The following is a 21,685-nucleotide window of genomic DNA, read 5'->3' as shown; positions in this document are numbered from 1 at the left end:
CAGGATACGAGGTAAGGTCGTGTACAGTACACTTTGGGTTGTTTTTCTTTTCTGACAGGCACAAAATTGAGCCGTTTTATCGTCTAAATCGTGCGCCTACATGCATTTGGCGCACCCCTAAAGATCGAGTGAAGATATTTGACAATAACCGACTGCTTAGTGCTCCCCCTCCCTTTCCTCCTCACCCGCCATCATGACCGTTTACCTGGCTGAAGTTAGAGTGAGGACTCAAAAGGTTTATCTCTTTGTGTCCCCCACTCCTGTTTAAAAAATCAGAACAGGTAAAAAGTGTCTGATACGACGGCGCAGGTGTATTTCGTGGTGTAGACAGGTGTAGTTAAAAACAAAACAACTCATGTACATCGCACATCAGGGTACATGTTTCAGATAAAATAAAGCTTCGTGAACAGCTATAATTCAACCAATCTTGGGCACACTGCCCACGTGCAAACAAAAAGCGACGTGGTTGGTCTCTCTACCCACGTGGGGACTGGCGGGATCACGTGACCTGAATCAGCCCTCCATTCAAATGTAGGTGCGTGCTTTAATCTGGCTGCCCTATCCCCCTCACTCACTGACCCTCACGACCATAATATCAATCTCCCGGAAGGCGAGAAGTCCTCGGTGCAGCGTCTCCCAGAATCCCCTCGCATTAATCCGGTTCCTGTGCGCATGCGCATGCACGCCCGTGGCTGTACCATGTTTCCCTTCCTCCTTTCGCAGAAGGCCTGAACTAAAATGATGAAACTGATACCTTTTCCCGCTGCCGTATGCCTGCCTGCGATCGCCAAGACAATTTTTCTGGGAGCAGGTCGTTACCAAGGAAACCGTGTTCCTGAAGCAATAGTCGCTCGGATCAGGAGGCGCTCGGCGTCCGCTTGCTGCTGTCGTCGTGCGCCAGGGGCGACAAATCCAAGCAGACAGGCACCCGACGGAATCGATGAAAAATCGACGACAGGAGAAACAACACCGACTGTGAAGTGTGTGTGTGTACGTGTGTGTGAGCCAGTGTGTGAAAGAGCGAGAGAAACGTTTCTTTAAATATTTATTTCTTTGTCGAGACAAACAGTCCTCTAAAGCAGTGGTTCTCAAAGTTTTCCGGACCGCGGACCACTTTACTTAAGTAAAAGCTATGGCGGACCACCAAGGCCTAAGTAAAAAATATTGCGGACCACCAAGGCCTAAAAATCAGTCTGTACTATGAATTTCAAATTTAAATTGCCGCATTTGTTTCAAAACTAAACGTCCTTTTGTAAAAGTAGTATAGTAATAAGATGACATAAAAAGTAAGATGGCATAAAGCTACGTATACCTCGTTCTTTGTAATTAAAATGTTAATGCGAGGAATGCATAACTTTAAACATCACTTTGCTGACATATGACGACTGTCAGCCGCGGACCACCTGACTTATGCCCGCGGACCACTAGTGGTCCACGGACCACACTTTGAGAACCACTGCTCTAAAGGAGAAAACATTGTTGAATGGTGACTAAGATTAATTTATGACAATCATGTAAAACTTTGCCAGAAAAGTCGATTGGAAAACGTGTGACCAGAATTCGTCCGGTTATGCATAATTATGTCACACCCTGTCCAAATATTTTTAATCCCAGTTTTCAGGTGGGGAGGGACTTAAGGGATATAACCCTCGTTAGCAAACGCTGCCTGCAAGGTGTTCCTTAGCTACAGCACACTCACATTACTACAACTACTAGCAATGTGCCGAGCAACAGCACGAACTGTTCCTGCGACTGAGCACACACTCACACACTCTCTCACACACACACTCACACAGACTCACACACACACTCACCCAACTGTACATTTAACCCCGCGGCGGAGAGCGCGCGAGCGAGGGGCGCTGTGACGGAGAGAGAGAAGGGGGACCGCTGTCCGCACCCCGATCTACCGCTACAAGAGCCCGGACTAACTTGCCAGGGTGGCGGCAAAGGCATAAAGATTTGGCAACTGTCGCTGGTGATGGCGAGAATTGCTGCGACGTGACAACGATGGACCATCAATGGAGGGCTCGGCGGGCCCCTAACCGCCGTGGGGTCGCGCGGCGGCGGTTTTCACGAGGGGCGGCCGAGAGTTGTGTGGATTTAAAGACTCGGCCCCCAGCACTTCAGCCCTGCCTCATAAACTGTCGCCGGAGTCTGTGCAGCCATTAAAGACAATTACACACGCATTACCGCGAGCGCGGCACGCGCCTGGGGCTTTTGGGGGGAAGCCAGCGGCATCAGATTTATGTCTTATTCCCGTCGCAGCTTTTTACAAGGGCCCCTCACTATCTCCCGCTTTTTTTTTTCCTTTTAGTTTCCGTACATTATCTGCCCTTTGTCATCCCGTCTTGTTTATGCGCGACCCCTCGGCAGTTTACCTGTTCATCGGCTGACGAACGCCTCACCTTTACAGGGGTATAACCCACCCCTGATCGTCTGTTGGACCTTAGTGTAAGGAAATCATGGAGTCGTTTCTCTTTTGGACAGGCTGGTGTCGTTATCAATGTCAGCGAGAAACACTTTTCTGTTTTACGATGTTTTGGAAAGTGCTGGTGGTTCATTTATTTGGATATTTGGTTTGAAAATGAAGTTTGTAAGACCCAGTCTCTCCGGATTTTTAAGCAGGTCAGAATAACAAGTTGTTTTTTTTTTCTCATGCTACTGCACAAACACTAAGCTCCAGAAAATGCTATTTCTTTTCTTCCCAATTTCTTCAATTTTTTTCCTTTCTTTAATCTACATTCCTGGGCGTCAGGTTTCCTACACTTCGCGGAGCGCTCAGAATCTCACGTGACTTCGGGTTTGTATAGAATTTCATCTGGTTTAATTTCCTGATTTTCCTCGGGGGAAAAAAATATTACAAATATTAACCTCATTTAATCGTAATGAGGCGATTTTTGGAAAACAAGATGACCAAAGAGACTAAAATATAATATAAACTGTAGAAGATAAGATGCACAGGAACAAATCATCTCCACAAGTCGAAATAAGGTGGTTGTGGGGAAAGTGGGGCTAAGAGGGGAATTCACCACACACAGGACTCCAGTATCAAAAGAATCAATCAGCTGCTCGAGATTGTAAATGCCAAATAAAAGAGTGCAGAAAAAGCGAAATATTCAAAAGAGAATGAACTAATCAAGAAAAAATTCAGTGAAAAAATGTAAAAATATTAATGAGAAACAACGAATAAACATCTCACACTCTGGGTAGAGAGTAGAGTTTCTTTCTCAATCACTTTCAGCGCCATTTAAGGGGGTGTGCGTCTGTGTGTGCGTGTGTCTGTGTGTGCGTGTCTCTGTGCGTGTGTGTGTGTGTGTGTCTCTGTGCGTGTGTGTGTGTGCAAGGGGCATAACCCGTTTCCCCGCCAGAACCACGCCGGCAAATGGAGTTTGATTTCTGACTGCAAGAGATTTGGGCGAAACCCTTTTCATCTGCTGTTTGCGCAGATAGTCAGGAAGTTCTTCGAGTTTATGTTTCGAATATCATTTGCATGATTGTCTGTGAATGCGGGCTTATACTCTTTGCGTGAGTTTTGTTTGTTGTCCTGCCCACCAAACCAGGGTCTCAAAATGGCAACACTTGTACTTGCTAGGACGACTAGTGACTGCTCAACGACTGCTCAACCCGTTGACTGTGTTGCTGGTGGGATGTAGCAAACAAAAAGACGAATGTCTCAACAACCCAGACTACAAATAAGTTTCTATTGGAAAACAGAAAATGTTGGTCACTGGCATCAAGCAAAACAGAGAATGTTTATATTATCCTGTCGCACGGTGTGAACTGGCCTTTAGCCTCATTTTATTGATACATGGACATACAACAGCATCCGGGACTTTGAGAGCGAGCAATGAGGACCAGTAGAGGACGGCCAGGGCGAAATAGAAAGAAGGACGAAGAGTTGGTAATCCTTTCGGTTCAATGAAACTGGACTGACATGAGTCATAATACATACAAACAATAATGGAGCCACTGGACCGTTGGATATTATACTTGATCGCGCGCATTACATGGAGAGAGGGAGGAGGGAAGCAGGAAATGAGGAGGGAATTACTTCCGCCGGGAGAGAAGGAGGAACCATGCTGACGAAGTGGGCGAACTGTGTTGTCACTCACCACGGGATCGTCGCCCACACAATCATGATTCTTACTTGTCTATGTTCCTCCTCCATTCCGAACCTCTTAATAGTTTTACACCAGGAGGAAGTCAAACCCTCCTCCCTCTCTCACTCACAGAACAGAGAGAGAGAAGGGGGTGGTTGACGAGAGAGATAAAGAGAGGAGGAGACAGATGCACCTGCGTCAGTCAAGCAAAACCACCGTGTGTGTCTGACATGCGCAGTCACACGTGATCAACAAGGGCACGCGCTGCAGTAAATCATCCTCCCGTCAGTACACGTGCACCTCCACAAGGTCTGACAGATGAATAACTCTCAACTTGGATTTTCTTGCCTTTAAAAACATTTGACACAGGACAGCCTGCCCTCATCCCCAGCGTGTCAGATGATGACCCCACTGACCCTTCCTCACTCTTCCTGCCTCCCTTTTCCATCTGTAGGGGCCTGCTCCCCTGCTCCCTGATTCCCCGTATTCACATCATGTGTTGAGGATTAGCTCCGTTATTTAGCCGCCCTTACATTTCCCTCCCTGCTCACGAGGTGCTGTCCCCTCATTAAGCACCATTGCACTCAAACAAAGAGGGACTCTCCACACAAAGAGTAACTTTAATTAATTAAAAAATTAAAGAAAGTGTTAATAGTGATCAAGCCCAATCTGAGAACACGCTGTCATGGAAAACAAAGATCAAAGACAAATATAAAAAAATAAAATAAAATATGGGGGGGGGGGGGGAGAGAGAATTTTATCGATAGTATGGTAACACCATTTCGAGCAAAAGTAAGGGTTAGCTTTTCAATCCTGACAAATGGATTCGAATCCCCTCCAAAACAGGTAAACCGCATAACAGAATGTCCCGGAAAAAAAAATTGTTCCTCCTCCTTCTGGTGTCAAGGAGCACTAAGACCTGCTTCCCTTCCTTCTCGCTCTTCTCATTTCAAGTGAGCAAGTTTGAGACAAAACACGATGAGAAGAGGCATAAAGAAAGAGAGAAGGGGGGAACATTGAATTGAGTTGAAGGTTGTTGTTAGTGTTAATTATGTGACAAGGAATGGCAGCAACAATGTTGTCACCGTCTCGGCTAGCCTTCGCAAGGAGACAACCACCTACACTTCTCCCCTTCTACCTCCCAACAGCCTCCACCACCCCATCTCCAACCTGCCGGGTGCCGGCGGTGATGTTATGGCGGCAGCGCCAATAAACGAGCGGGTAGCTCGTGCATGTTTGTCACAAGCGCACGCACGCGCTCCAACCACATCCGCCAGCTGACACGTGCCGTTATTTAAAAAATTTAGTCCCCGGGCTACTCTCCCGCCCCCTCCTCTTCCCCTTCGCTTCACACCGCCTAAAGAGATTTTCACACCTACAGGCGCCGGTGGGGTGCAGGGGAGGTCGGGATGGTGCCCTCAGTGTTCCCGGGATCCCTCCACCATCACCACCACTACCACCACCACCCCCAAGCCCCCTAGGTGTTTAGTGGAGCAGACAAAAGCCAGGGACACCTCACCGCGTGGCGATGCTCCGATTACTCACTGTCTCCTTTGATGGTGGCTGTTGGTGTGTCTTCCGGTAACAAGCACACGAGTTTTTGCAACTACCAACTTTTCTCCGAGTCCGGCTTGATGGACGAGTTGGTGTTTGCTCTCCTGTCCTCAGGGCCAGCCACACAGGCTGACACAGCAAAGTGCAGAAACCGAAAGGTGCACGGTCAAATCTCGAGACAGAACTGCTTAGAAATAATTATTTTCTGATACTACAACTTCCTTCGGCTGTCGACGAAAACCAGATCACGCCTTCCACCATCAGAATATTTCAGGTGTAAAAATATTATTTTTCTGTATTCCGAGACATCCTGCCATCTTGACACCCACCTCATCATTCTAAAACACTTTCAGTGTGTATAAACGGTTTGACAACAGCGCAGTCATCATCAACTGTAAATGTACTTCCATCGTTATTTATTATCTACATATTATTCTTCCTCCGACAGCCAGCATCAACACGAGGTCTGTCCTTGCCAGTCACAACGGCTCAAACGGATTGTTGTGTGGGTGTGCCTCTGGTGACACCGGCCCCCGTCTCCATTGTCCCCCACATCACGGGCCACCATGGCCTGGCCCTCCGCGCGCAAACACCACGGGGTCAAGGAGAGAAAACAATGGGGTCATGCTGTTTGCTCACCCTCCCGTCTCTACCTGCGCAAAGAAACCGCTAGGACAGCTCTCACTCGCAGGTTGTCTACCTTAGCTTACCTTCCGGACAAAAAAAATTGATCGTATATGTATTCAAATTTAAGCGAGAAATAAGCGGTAAATGTTGTTATTGTTTGTTTTTAACTCTCAAAACCACGGATAACTGAAAATATAGTCTCCCACACGTGGTTACAAAGTAAATTTTAGTCACTGCGCAGTTTGTAAGCCGAGGACTTTTGACCTTAGTTTCATATCTGACGAGTGGATTCAAATCTTTAAAGGGTAGAACGTGAGAAAGACGAGAACAGAAACACGAGAGAAGGTTGTTGCAGACCTCGAAAAAAATAAATAAACACGCATGAAGAAGGAGCGACACCAACTCACATGCTTGGATGAATGAAGTCTCCCACTCGCTGTATTTCAAATTTCAAATGTTTTAATTCAGTCTGGCACATTCAGGAGTACTTATTCTGTCAGATAATGATGATGGATGAGCACGATGAGGATGTTTCTCTGCAACCCTCGTTTCTCGTATCAGCTTGTGCTACAATGTTCGCAGCAGTTGCAACACTCGCGACACGGTCCTGTCGTAGTCGAAACTCGTGAAGACCAGCGGCGTCTTTTTTTTTTTTTGTGTGTGTGTTTACAGCTTAGTTTCATTTTGTTTTTGTTTTTTAACTACGGAAAAACGATTGAGCGACAAATCTGCTCGGAACGCATATGTCAAACATTTTATTAACATGACCGATGACTGTGCGTGCCTGTGGGAGCAAAGGACACAGTAGCTGACCACGTGATGCGACTCAGTCACGTGCACCCGAGCCCCTTTTACACGGAGGAGCCCCATGTGGTTCACACTTCGCCTCCCTTCTCCCTGCACTGCAGCCTTCCTTCCGCCCACAGCAAAGTTTTGTTGTGCAGCCTCCACCTCCTCCTTCTGCCTTCCCTCTCTCCACATCCCCATGTTTACACGTTCCCCTCTGGCACAGAGCAGCAAACCTGCTTGTAAATGACTTACAGGGCCCCTAGGGTCCGCGTGTTAAACTGCGCATGTCTGGGAAAGGTCCAGGGGAATCCCCTAGGGGAGGTTTACCAGAACAAAAGAAGGGGGCGGAGACAAACTGACGACACGATGAAAGTGTTATTTGTTTACACACACGCGCACGCATGCACGAACACGGGAGCAACAAGCACAGATGAGCGCACATCGATCTGCTGCCGGTGCGTCCCACGTGATCGTCCACTTCCTGTCACTCGCCAGGTCACGTGGCGGCCTTGGCCCCCGTCGGCTTTGAAGTCACACTCTCCAAATAAATCTTGGCGGCGGGGGCCCCTCGGCTCGGCTAGCCAGTTGTCAGCACCCAGGTCGGGTCGATGGTGATCAAAGGTTTCTCACGGGCCCACACCAACCCACAGTTGAGGTAAGGGCTGCTTACACACACGGACCTTTTTATACAGGAAATCAGGGTCTGTGGCTGGTGCGGGGGGCTGGGACGGTGGTGGTGGGGGGTGGATTTGGAAAAGAGGGTTCATGGGTTGTTCCGAGGCAAGTTTGTAGCAAGTCTACAGGGAATGCAGTTGGTTCCAGACATATCCGGCCTGTGGCTGAAAACCACCCTGCCCCATTAGCAGAAATAACTACCTGATTGATTAGGAAAGTAAGGTGAGGTTGTGCTCCATCCTTCTCTCTATCATCCCTCCTCCCACAGCGAACAGTTAGCAGACACAGATGTGACCTCTGACCTGTGCGGAACTATCGTGTCATGATCACGACTATTGGTATGTCAACCTCTTCTCTCGACTTCTAATGACAAAGGTCCCCGCCGTGCTGCTCACCTTCCACACCTGCGACTGTTAGAAACAGCTCAGCACGAGACTGTGAGGTTTGTTATGTCAAACCGCATCCTCGTGCTCCGAGTCTTGTTCCGCATCTTCAAAACATTGTCGGTTCTAACGGCGGTGTTTACCTGACCTTTCTTCACTTGCAGCCGGTGAGCAGGTCAGAAGCCAGCAGGATTGCAGTTTATTAATTCCCGGGAACAGAGACAGCCTGTACCCTCCGTGCGGCCAGCCAGCTGGACACTGGAATCTTGACCACCCCACAGAGAACACACACAGATGTGGACAGTGCTGTGTGTGCCTGCACGCGAGCAAACACCATCCAGGAAGAGGCTGGGCGGTCCAAAGGTGCGCCATCTGGCCAAGAGGAGGCAACTAAACGATCACACAGCGGGAGTTGTCTTTCGCCAGGGGACGTGCGGGGGTCAACTGGCTTCCAATATCTCCTCCTTAGAATGTTGTCAAAGACAAGGAGGGTGAAGTCCCGACAATTCACTGATTGGGGACCCGTCAGTTCAGTTTCTGCTTTTAATCATCAACATACCTTCACTTCCTCCAAGTCTCAATTTTTTTCTAACTTTACATTGCTGAATCATCAAAAGATCTGATAGTAATAATGACAAATATTACACGGACTTCAATTATTAGTATCTCCACTTACTTGCAAGACATATTTCATACCAAAATAATTTTATATCTGCATTCTTCTGGTGTGTTTTACCTGCAATGTTGTAACATGGCATCACTAACAACTAAAAAGTGTAGAAGGTACAGAAAATCTGTCTTTTACAAATATAATTTTTTAGGCAAAACAATTGCCAAAGAAAAAAAAAGTGTAAAATGTACTCGCTTGACACAAAAACTGCCGGAAACAAAAGAACATCTCTTCAACTAGTAACTCCCCTCGCCAAGAATCAGCCTTAACTGAAACCGCTTTTGGGAGTAAGAAAGCAACTTAATACGGGTCCAGATGACTATTGTTATCGCCCCGCGAGCAGCCCTTCAATTTTCCGGCGTCTGGGCCAAAAGATGCTTCTTGGACATCTGACAGCAAATAAAGCAAGGCGAAATTGCTGTGGGAATTGCCTGGGTCCCTCCCACAGTTTGTGTCCACGTTCTCCGGTGTCTCGCTGTCTCGCCTCCCACAAACAATCGCTGTGCGCAGGCGCACAAAGGACGAGGGGATGTTCGCGTTTCATCTTGCATCAGTTTGCAGCCCAGTCGTCTTAACCTCCGGCTCCTTGTCTATGTCATCTTGATGGTGCCGTGTTTTCCTGCGAAATCGGGTTCAATACACAAGTGATGGCATTTTTATTTTACCCAGCCACCCTCCCGTCTCTCGCCTTTGTCATTCATCTTGATAGTGCACTCAATATACGAATGGTGGTATTGACCTCGTTTGGGTTCCTGGCTCCCTCCTCCCATCCAGTCCTGGATTCAAAACTTGCTCCTCCATCACTTTCCCTGATCAACAGCTTCCCACCAAATCTTTCTCCAATGTTTCTCTTGGATTTTCAAAATATGTAAATCCTAATTTTATATCTTTTTCTTTTATCTGACCTCAAGTTAGTCTCTCAACGAGAACTGCTTGGCCTGAAAAGTGGATGAGGTGGGCGGATGCAGTCCTAAGACAAAGGCCTTTGTTGATCACCGGAAACCAGTCTGACATGTTCAACTAAATATTTATACCAAGATTTTTTTTCCAAAAGATGACTGGAACAATACTACGAAATTTGTATACAATGGATACATTCTTATCTCCCTTCAAAAGAATTCTTTCCTTCATTGTTGCCAAGTGCTTGAGCGTAGGCAGGCAGCAGTTCCGACATCAGGGGTTGGCAGCACTGGTTCAACCATTGGCAAAGTTGCTTACTTTCGCAACAGACACCTTTTGATACGGATTTTAAAGGGTGGAGGAGGGAAACATGTGACTGCATCAGTGTCGATAGATTATCATCGGAGACCTAAGCTACAATCACGATTCACGGGTCCGTCCCCTGGCTTATCGACCTCGCCACACTCGTGAGCGCCACTCACCCACCACACTCTCAGGGTGGCCCTACCCATACCTGCTCTGATAAACTAGGAAAGCTGAAACTATCAGGGTTACTGGGTGTGGGATTCTTACGCTTCCGGTGGTCTCTTCTTTTTTAACTTCAGATGCAAAACAAAAAAGGAAAAAAAAAACCAAAACACCGACATCCTTTGATCTCTGTCCGTATGTCTACAACCACGCTGAAGCTCGGGAAAAAAGAGAGAAGAGATTACTCTTTCCTTTCATGCTAGCATTGGATACTTATTTGATAAGATTGTTCCTTCCTTTTTCTCCGTTTGTATTTCGAATTTGAATTCATTCAAGCTGTCATCCGTTGGCTTGTAAATCAGAACTGTCACTCTTCGCCGCAGCTTCCCGCCGTCACCTTCGCGCGCTTGTCAGGTTCACTTCCGGTTTATCGTCAGGGTCGTGGAAAGTTCGCCATCTGTCGGCGCACACCCACATCAAGGGACGAATAACGGAAGTTCTCATCTCGACATGCTTGTCTTCACGGATTTTAGTTTCGCAACAAAAGGCTGCACATGCTTTCACTCAGCTTTTGTCGCCAGCTGTCCAGCTGTGCAGCTGTCCCCACAACCAACAGCGATTAACAACCAGTCAATGGATGAATAAACCGATGAATGTTGCGACACTAAAGTACATTATAAATTCTTTGTAGCAACTCGACCGCCGGCTGCAGCAACTCGCCCCGTTAATTGTGGTCCACTTCGGGTCACGATGGTGACATCTATCCGAGGCAAATTGACTTGTTCGAGATGGCCTCCAACACCTGAAGGGGAAATGTCCTCCCGCTGACAACCACAGTCGATCACCACGGAGGACTAAGCCACTGTCTGCAGAAGTTCATTCGCGGGTTGCGGTCAATCGTCGGGTGGACTGCGGAGGAAGCTAATACTTCACTCGGTGGACAACTCGTTCGCCGACTGGCAACTCGCCCACCAGCTCGTGCGATCTCTCCGATGCGTTTTGGATGAACTCTGCCGCCGCCGCGCTCGGAAAATTAAACTTCGATCTGCCCCGAGCACCCAGACGATGCTGCCATTCAAGCGAAACATGATGCCCTCCCCTCGCTCTCATAATGTTTCCCGACCTTTCCCGTTCTCCGTCAACGGGATGGCGCGCCAGTTATCTACCCTTGCTCGTGCTTAAAACTGTTTACCTTCCTCTCCACCTCATCTCTCTTCGGGCCGAGACCTGTCAACTCTATAACCATTCCATCGCCAGATTTTTTTTCTATAGACAGTAACTCAAGTGTCTCCTCCGCTGTTTCAGAGGTTCAAAACTGTTCAATAATGTCAATACTGTTCACACTGGAGGAGACAATCGCTTTAAAGTAGTGTTACAAACTCCGGGGACAGAACTCTCGGTAAGCTCGCCCTCAGACGTGTTGTGATATAATGAGAAAGTCCTTTTCAGTCCGGTCAGAACAAAGTGTGATGCATTCCCTCTATCATACACACTACCATCCAGCTCCTGGCAACATGTGGCAAGGCTGTGGCCAAGACATGACAAAAACCGATGGCATGGACTGAAATGAGTGTCATTCCCCGGAAATAAGAGGCTTGTTCTTGAATCCTCCAGGTGGACCCGGGCAGAGACTTGCCCTCGCTTCACAACTGCGACCCCTGGCGGTGGGCAAACTCATCGTTGTTGGCATCTGTCATCAAGTGCCATCAGCAAACTTCACCATCTGAATGGATCAGTCGTTGGTGAGATGACTACAGGAAGGAAGGGAGGTCCTAACCTCTACTGAGCACCAGGGTATCGGCCAGGCGATGATTGACTTTCTGGGGTCAAAGCAAGAGGAAGTCAAGGATCCAGACGCAGACTAACTCGGGGAGGACCAAAGGCTAACTTATCAAAAAGTTTCTGAGGAGGATAGCAACACTTGTCATGTACCACAGTCACAGACATTGCAGTGTATATGTATTGTCGTCATACATAAAGACAGACGATCTGTCTCCCTCATATTTTCACTACACTGTGCAAAATCAAACTCAAAAATAAATCCATGACAGGAACATATATATCTCTCTCTCGGCTGATTTAGACAGGTCTCCCCTGAATACGGAGTTTCATCTGATATCTGATGGTAACAGATGTACGTAGCCATGATAAATAAACAGGCTGATAAAAAAATATATATGTAATGGACTGGTTGCACATGTTTCTACAAAAACAAAAAACAAAAACAAATTTAGAAGCGTTCTTCAAACATCGATCCTATGCTATTTACAAATGTTGCACAAGCAAACACAAACAATTGTGTGTAATAAAAATAACTGTTTACGCCAGATTATTTTTTTTTTTAAATTATGAATTATGAAATTATTTCTTATGTATTTCTAAAAGATTATCTGAACAGACTTAACGCCTAAACGTGTTTGAGATTAAAGATATGTTGTGCAGCTGGCCTGCTCACTGAATACTTTACAATTACCTACCATGTCTGTACACAGGCCACAGGACATCATTAAAATGTAAGCACTCAGAATCGTTTTTCTCTCCTTCTTTCTTCACATCAATCCCTTGGTGTGACATTCCATGAGCCGCCACAGTGCTCGACCATTGCTGCCGGAGCTGATGAAACAACAGACGACTGTTGACGACGACTGCAGACGATGTAATCTGCCGCTGGACGGACAGCACCAGGCTCGCGGCTGTCGTACACCAAAGGACAGACGACAGCTGCTTCAGCCCACCCCACCCACCCCTCAAAGGGGGCAAGGCATCAGAACCCAGCAAAAACTTGAAGAAAAGCGAAAAGTCGTTTGTGAATGTGGATGTTTGGTTTGAGACCATGAGCCGTTGACAGCTACCGCAAATTTCTGTCTGTTGGGCGCACCTGTACATTTGTTTAACATGTATAATCACCACATTGCCACCCGGGGTGTTTAAATGTAGCTTTCTGTACAGCATTAGCCTCTGTTGCTGACCTTCAAGTTATTTAGAAAAGTTTCTGTTTACTATTGTAGGGAAGGAACTACTTATTCAAAAACTGAAAACTGTCGCTAAATAGTTTCATTTGGGATCGGCATGGAGTTAAACATTAATGATAAAATGTTTTGTCAACAGCAAAGCGCGCGGTTGTGCGGGTATCACCGTTAGCAGCCGCCGCAGGGCATGCTGGGCTCGCTGTCCTCCCTGTCGCGGTGCCAGGCTCCCTGGTCACGTGGGTGGCGATGGTGACGTGCAGGCGGCTGCAACACACGTTGTGTGACGTTGGGCTGTCGCTAATGTCGCTGGAGGAGCAGTGTACTACGACGACAGGAGGAGACAATGGAGCACGGACAGGGAGAGACCGGTGTTTGCAGGACTGAGACGCCTGTTTGTGCAAGAGGAGAGGGCGAAGGTTGTTGGGAGGGGTGTGTGGGGTGGATGGGTGAGTAGCAGTCGGTCGTGTCTACAAACGGATTGGGAGGCAGGCGGTGTCGCCTCAGCCCAAACACAAACTTCGGGCCGCTGAGACAACACTGGCTCTGAACAGGGAAATGGAGGAGGGGTCTCCTCTTCCCCCTTCATCCTCCCCCTCTCCCACGACCTATAGCAGCAGGACTGAAGACATCCTCCCTCGTCCTCTTCTTGCTGTCGTCTTCACACCAACTTTTGCACCCCACCGTGCACACCCAGCACTGCCACCCCGACATCTTTAACCCTTTTGCCCCAACCTGGTTCTTGGCAGTCACACTGCGCGCCAAGCTTTGAATTTAAAAAAATTGTGGGAAGTGTGTGACAACTTCCTGTACACTACACGACTTGTCTCGTTCACTGTGTTTGTGTTTGTGTGTGTGAACTTTCATGTTTTGTGAACAGTGTAAACATGCCCGCCAGCCGCATTACACCGCAGTGAGAGATCAATGCGCGATGTGAAGGAATTACAACTACAACAGAAACAGGAACAGGACACAGCAGCATCAAGACTTATTTACTTTTATCTGGATTTCAGTCAGATAAGTTCCAGTGATTCATTAATTGCAAATGATCGTCAAACATACATTCACTGCAGACTTTTGTCAAGAAAAAAACCCCACTGGACCCTCCACTGAGGGATGAAGGTTTACATTGTACAGCCGCCCTAGGGATTCTACTAAATTATATTGTGAATAATGGAATAACACAGTTCCTCGACTTACCCAGCAAGAAAAAGAAGCTTTGTTCTCTTTTGTTTTCTTTTTCTTCGACAAGAATAACTAGATACGACATCTTACAAAGAATGGTTGTCTACAGCAGTTATTTATCATGACAGCCTGTCATTGTGAGCGAGTCACATCTGACCACAATATTGTTTAAAGCGAGCACAAAGCAGTTGACCATGCGCGTGCTTGCAGGAAATTTAAAAAAAACTGTTGGTCAGAACAAAAAGACAAATGCTATATTTAGCCTGAATACCCCCATGGGATGGAGGAACGTGACTATGGAAGATAGGTAATTCTCTCTTCCTCGCAGGGAATTGTGGGTAATCTGAATACACTGTCCACCACAAACACCCGGCCTGACAGTAAATCCCTCGGAAAACAACCGTAGCCTTATCAGCAGTGTAGTCACGCTGGATCAGATCATGTCATCCCGGACAGAATCACGAGGATGGTGGCCTGCATTGTCCCCTTCCCTCCCTCACCCCCACAAGACACTCGTCCACACCTGCCGACCCCGGCGGGGGAGGGAGAATCTTGAAATATATCTCAGACAAAAAACAGATGTCAAAACACCTGGGAAAAAAATTCATTTATTTAATCGATGGCTCCTTCTTGAGATAGACTGTGGCGCTTTTATTCATTGTTTGCTCTTTCCTTCTTTCTTCTTAGGGACAGACATGCGTGAGACGACAAAGTGGCAGGCTTGGTTGTTTGAGGAGTTGAGAGTTGTTTTTTTTTTATCAGCTACATCACACATCACAAACTATTTTTACCTGCAGAATTAGTGTTAAATCACCTATTTCAAAGGGGTATATGTGACTTACGCATATCACACGAACGCACAGACTCATGCATGTACACGAGCGATGAAGTTCCCGATGGTAGGAATGCAGCCCCACCAGACTCCTCAGCCTGTGAAGGAGGCTTCCCACACACCTCCACGATCTCGCACAGTCTCGCCATGGGAGGAACACCAAACGCGAAATGTTTGCGGGTCACTTCCGCCGCCAGGCCTCCCAACAGATGGCAGCAGCAGCAGCAGACCTTCCTGCCGTCCGAGGCCTTCCGCTGCTTATCGAAGACAGCTGCAGAGGCCAGAAAACAGCTTTCCTGACGATTCGACGACAAAGCGGAGAATTTGGTTCCCCATCCCCTTGCTCCCCTCCCTTCTTTGTCCCTTGACAGGATTTCCTCGTCGTCCTCGTGCTTCCTCTTGAAGCAAATATGGTCACTGGTCCTTCCCACGCCGAGCGCTCGTGTCTTGTTTGACAAACCTGCCCTCGCCAACCAGAAACACAGGACACGTGGAGACAAGGAACCACATGAGGGTCTGGGTGTCGGGGGGAGATTCCTCTAACTATTGGTTGAGTTTTCTATGGTGCGTGGCTATACTCTGCTTGAAAACCTTTCTTTAAGTTGTGACCGACAGGACGAAGGTGATGTCTATATTGTATACAGGTATCCAATGTCGCTGGATGGATTAATTTTAGTACCTGAGCTCGTATATTAAAATAAGAAAACTATTTTGTTTAACAGAACAAACAGAAAACACACCCACAAAAAAAGAGTCCATTGCTTGTTGGAAGTCGTCTGGTCTTACCGGAACGGCCGCTACTGAGTGAAGTCGTCCGATGTTAGGACAACTCGCCCACGGATTTCCTCCCAACACCTCCCACCCTATAAAATGTCTGAGCTTTTCTCCCTTTTCCCCCGTAATCACCTCAAGGTGGATGCACTTTGCTACTAAAACCAACAACTCCCTCTTTGCGGTAACTCACCTGGAAGACTCAAGTGTTTACCTGTTTGCCGATTCCTGAATTTTCTCCAGAATAAATTCTCCTTCCAACCCAAATCCTCTTCTCCGGTCCCTCATCTCGTTCTCGCCCCTTTAAGACCGCTTTCAATATGCTAGTAGATTCTAGAAGGAGAAGCAGGAAAGGGTATCGACTCAATTTTTTTTTATCTCACCTCAAGATGTTACGAATGGGGAGGAAAAAAACCCTTCGTGCACCTGTCACACCTGCATCGTATCAGTCCTCTCGACAGGTAACGTCAACTGCGGGAAGCAGCGCAGATCGATGTTGGCAAAAAAGAAAAAGAAAGCATCAAAGACAAGTAAACTTTGTGATCAATACCGCGGAAATTGCTCTGCAAACACTCCGCGTCTTGACACGAACCTGCGCCATTAATCAATTCCTCGCCCTCGTCATTCAGTTACATCGCCGGCACCAGAACACCTTCGTGATCACGTGATCACAGACACTTTTCTTTCAAGATGTTTTGTATAGTTTGTGTAAGTGTTCGCCATCCGCGTTCTGATTATAGCATTAAACTTTCCTTTTTATTTATGGTTGCTGTTGTTGCTGTTGTTGTTGATCCGCTCATATGGAGCACGTGACCAGTGACCTTTCTCCGAGATGAACAAGGAAAAAAATGAGAAACAAATGTTTTTGTATGTGCTTTGTTTTGGTTCAGTGATGGACAGATAGGAAAAGCGACAAGATGCTCCCCGCACCTGCACCTGCGCGTGCTTCTGTCGGTTGATGAAGACAGACTACACGTGACAAGTGATGGCATGCACTTTGTGCACCAATCGCCCTTGGGGTGCTTGCTACATTTCCATGTCACTTATCAAATGAGGGAAGTTCGGTAGGCTGAAAAAACAGGAAAACAAAATACGAACCTGATCCAAACATCTGCAGTCATCAAGCTGGTCATGTGGCGCGAATACATAAATAAATAATTAAACACGAGAAGATGAAGTCCGGTGTTGTGGCCTCACAACCCACTGCTACACAGAAACTGTTATCATCATCGTCAAAAGTGCCCTGTCCCCTCGCGAAAAATGTTTAATTTAATAATCGTTCTTAAAAAAAAACTGTAAATAGTCTAGTATCACACTTTACACAAAAATCCAGGTCTTACATTTATTTTTCTGTAACCAAAGACCGAACAGGTTAAAACAGAGCGCGATGTAATTTATTATATTCACAGACATGACAGAGTGTGTGTATGTATATGTGTGTGCAGACCGCCGTGAAAATTAAGTTGTATTAATCCTATCGTGTATTAACCATCACATCTCTTTATTAGACCACCCAGCCCTTGGGCCACCCAGTTCCACTGACAGAAGTGACTGCAAAACTATGTAAAGAGAATTGCATACAACTCGCGAAAGTTTGGTCGCAAAGTGGTCGTGGGGTCGATGGTGTAGAATAAAAAAAAATAATTAAGGCAAAGCCGGATGTCAGCTTTTCTTACGGGAGAGCAATGGTCTGCCTTTTGTGACAAAACAGTAAACAAAAACAAAAAAACCCAAACATTTATTTATATATATCTAAACTCGACGACAAAATAACACGGACGACAACAATCTCCCTCGACAAACATTCACGTCTCTGCAAGTGTTGAATCGATGTGCCCGCGCTTTTTTTTTTTTTTTTTAAAGTCATCCTCCCCCACTCAGCCCTACCCCTCCAACGGCGCCTGTCTGTTGTTGAGACGATGACAGGGGTTACCTACAACTGCAGCTCCATCGTCTGCACGTACCGCAGTCTGGCGGCTGAAGAGACGAGCAAAGAGCATCCTCCTGTCAGGGGCGAGCACTCACAAGATTTCTGCCGGATACGAGCGACAGACAGGATGTCGCAAAAGTGAAAATAAATTTTGTTGCTAACATCCGCGTGATGCAGGGCTCGTGCCTCGTGACTCACTGACCTTTCTCTCTCTCTCAAAGTTTCCACATCTTTCAGCCGACATTTCATGTGAAATTGTCTCCCTGCAATTACTTTCACAATGAAAACATTTTGTCTGTAACAAGCTGTTTTCAAAGACCGAATCTTCTAGAACTTGTCTGAATGTGTTTAGAAACTGTCTCTACCCTCCTCACAACCCTCCAGCCTGTGGTATACCCTGACTTCCGTACCCTGTCTGTAGTAATGAGCAGGGTAAAGAGGTCCGCGATGGCTCAGCTGCGTGGTAATGATCAACGCATCGATCGCAGAATGATGCTCACAGGCACAAACCTTTCATTGAAATATGGACACGATGGATTTTGTTCCCCAGTTTTTGTTATTTATTAGTATATATTTGTTTTACCTATGTTTCTTTTCGTTCTAAAGAATCAGTCTGTTATATTAAAAAAAAAGCAATCGCATAACCCTCGCCGTTTCACAAAAAAAGCAATGTACACACTAAAAACAACAATCAACTAATCACAAGTAATCTTCCGGAAGCTTGTGAACTCATTCTGGTTTTCAAACATTCTACATGCAACTCAATAAGCAGCAAAAACAAAAGACTTCTATCACATCGTTCTATGACTAGTGTGGAAAGGAGCATTTACAGCCTGCATTACAGTTTTGCAAATAAATTGCGCACTAGGAGCAGCTACTTCGACATCTCTCTCATCTCCCATGGACTATGTAAATTTGTCTTTTTTGTGCAAAACGCCATCAGCCTGCCTACAGGACTGGAGTATGTTGCTATAATTATTATAAGTTCACTGTACTAACGACCATCATAACCATCCTCTGATTGCGGTGTTTAGCAAAGACAACAGATCCACTTGGCATTGAAGATCAAATTATTTACTGACATTCGGTGTAAGCTTTTGGTATAATAAATTTGAGTAAATAATCTTTTATCGAAATCGATAAACAAAGCAATTTTTTTCCTAAAAGAAGGAAGAAGTTTACATGTAGCGGCAGCAAAGTTTGGGTGGAATTGTAACTTTAATAGAACAGTTCTGTGTTCACGTGCGTGCGGGTGAGTGCATGTGAGAGACTGTTCCCTAGACTGAAACAAACAAAATAAAGTAAAAATCTCACCTCTAGAAGGCTCGGGTAAAATCCTCAGATACAAGTACTCCGGGTACAATCACAGTAACTCCTAGGCTGAGCACACCACACTGTAGTCAGGCATCAATCACAACCACCATAACCGTATCAAACAAGATGTGGGACTCGATGCCGTTGGAGGAACAGCTTTGGCTCTGAACACCGTTCCGCAAGAGGCCACCGGCGGCTGTTCACAGAGCGGGGTGGTGGTGGTGGTGGTGGGGTGGGGTGGGCGCCTGGCGGGAGACTTCACGGTGGCTCAGTGGTTCGATAGGCCTGGAGAGACGCGAGAGAGCAAGCGAGTGGCGCAATGCTCCCGACGAGAGCCCGACTTCATTCAAGCTCGAGCCCACCTGGTCGTCTGCTAACCAACGTCATCAAACATTGACGCACCTGGCGTCATCTTCAGGTACTTCCACCCAAACGATTGCAATAACCAGCGGCTGACTGCAGGAGGGGGGTTCACGCGCTTCCCCCTCACAAATTTGCTGTTACATCAGCAGTTCCACCTCCCACCCACACTTCCCTCGTTACTTCTCGTGCACACGCAGTCTCCGCCCCCCGCGACGCCTCCAGCTCCTAAGTGACTTGCCTTTTCTCTCACACCCAGCGGATCCTCAGTTACCAAGTGCTTGTCAAAAGCTAACAGGCAGGAGCTGCCGGGTGTCTCTAGCAACGCACACCCGAGATCAACTCAGCGTAGAACAAGAGTATGTTGTTTGTGTACACGGTGTTTGCAGGATGGTTGTTGTTGTTGTTGTTGTTGACACCTGCAATAGGTACGAAATGGTCTGTACATCCAGCAAGTGTTCAAACTGTTTGTCACACACTCGGTTGCCAGAACAGCTCCAAGCTTGGGGATGACACAGTGTCAGACACGAACACACACCTCACACACGAGAAGTGACGAATGTCCGAACTCACAGGCGTCCGACAGCAGAATGTTGTCACTCGCTCACGTGGCACGAAGGACAGAAGCAGGAAAGAGGCTAGGACTCCATCTTTGTCTACTTTAGAGACTATTCAACAAAGGGACAGTCGAGGGGAGAAGTAGTTAGCCAAGCGTGTAATTGTCAGGTAAGCACACGATTATAAGTAAGGGGCACTGCTCCTTCCCTAACTACCGAGAGTCTGTTGTGGTCGGCACAATGATTCATCACAGGTCACAATCCTAGTTAAATGAAGCGGGTTCACATAACAGGATGTCTACGCTGACCTCTGGTTGTAACGGTTCTCCGAAGATGCGGTGTCAAAGACTTGTTTGTCCTTTGGGATTACAAGGGAGGAAAACTTGAGGGACAGGGCCGGGGGGTGACACGTAGACCTACATGGACAACAGCAGAAACCCTTTGGGCGCCAAGTGTGGGGGAGAGAGCGAGGTGGTAGTCTTCTCGCCAGAGAGCTCGATGTTTTCAAAATGTTTTGTCTTCCTCTTGCTTCCCTCCCCCCTCTCACTCACACCCCCTTCCCCCACCGTCACTCACGACTCGTCGCACTCGGCGCTGGCCCCGCCCCCGGGCCTCCCTCCCCTCTCCGCTCAGCACGGGCGCGATGGCAAATCACGTGGTGTGATGGACAACGTGGAGACAAACGGCGACGGCGGTTGGCTGAAAGAGGGCAAAGCCACGCCCACCCAATTAGCGCGCAAAATGGGCGCGCGCGGGGACGTGGCGGTAAGCCGGTTTGATGAGGCAGGGCTAATCATAGTCGGCGTTAATTCATTTCTCTACAACACGCGCGTCTCTCGCTTCTTTTCACTTTTCCTCCCTGTTTCCTTCACTAGAGATTACCTGTCGCCAGGCAGGTAGATTAATGAGACAGTTAATGAAATTTTAAAGTAACTGAGTTAACCGCGGTGGCGGAATTGCGAGCAGTTTCCACTCCTGTCAAAGAAGTCTCGAGCTATTTCTGTCAGTTATGCTAAAGACACCTAATACTTTAACGAGTTCGCTAAGAAATTTGTTTTCTCGCGCGCGCGCCATCGGCTGTAGACGCGAGGATAAAATTGCGAAATAAGCGCGAGCCATGGCAGTGCCTGTCACGTGACATCTCGCGCAATGATACTAAACCCCGACAGGTTGTGCGTTGTTGTTGTTATTTACTCACTTGACCAAGTCTGTTCTTAGTGGTGATGATGATGACATTCTGTCTGTCTAAAATTGTGTTCTCAGCGACAGCAACTACCTCCTCTACGATGCCAGCGAGCGCTGCACCACGGCACTAGTCCTCGCTGCGGCGACATCTGCTGACGACCGAGCGCGTGTTGCTGACGTGTGTTTACCACGAACAGGTGACGAGGCGCATCTACTCACCTTGCACGTGCCGACCGGTTACCGAGCACACGTGACCAGCTCCACACCTACAATTTGTCCACCAAAAAAGGGGGAATCACACTTAAAATTTACACAGCGAACATAATACAAAGTTAAAATCGATTAAATAAGTAAGGACTATATTATTGGCACCCAGTCATCACAACTATACTACAGATGATATTTATTGTCTTACT

At 47.1% G+C, this 21,685-nt stretch overlaps 1 protein-coding gene across 1 annotated transcript in view; it reads right to left on the bottom strand.

Moving 5' to 3' along the window:
- LOC112565371 (fibroblast growth factor receptor-like 1) overlaps nt 1-20,686 on the bottom strand; it is a 44,697-nt gene extending 24,011 nt beyond the window's left edge. The window contains exon 1 of the mRNA XM_025240794.1: nt 19,168-20,686. The gene's annotated coding sequence lies outside the window, so the exon portion shown is untranslated. The remainder of the gene's footprint in view (nt 1-19,167) is intronic.
- Nucleotides 20,687-21,685: the final 999 nt, after the last annotated feature.

Source organism: Pomacea canaliculata, linkage group LG5 (assembly GCF_003073045.1).
Source record: "Pomacea canaliculata isolate SZHN2017 linkage group LG5, ASM307304v1, whole genome shotgun sequence".
Classification (NCBI taxonomy): domain Eukaryota; kingdom Metazoa; phylum Mollusca; class Gastropoda; order Architaenioglossa; family Ampullariidae; genus Pomacea; species Pomacea canaliculata.
The sequence above is the reverse complement of the archived record's forward strand: the minus strand, read 5'-3'. Positions and strand labels throughout refer to the sequence as shown.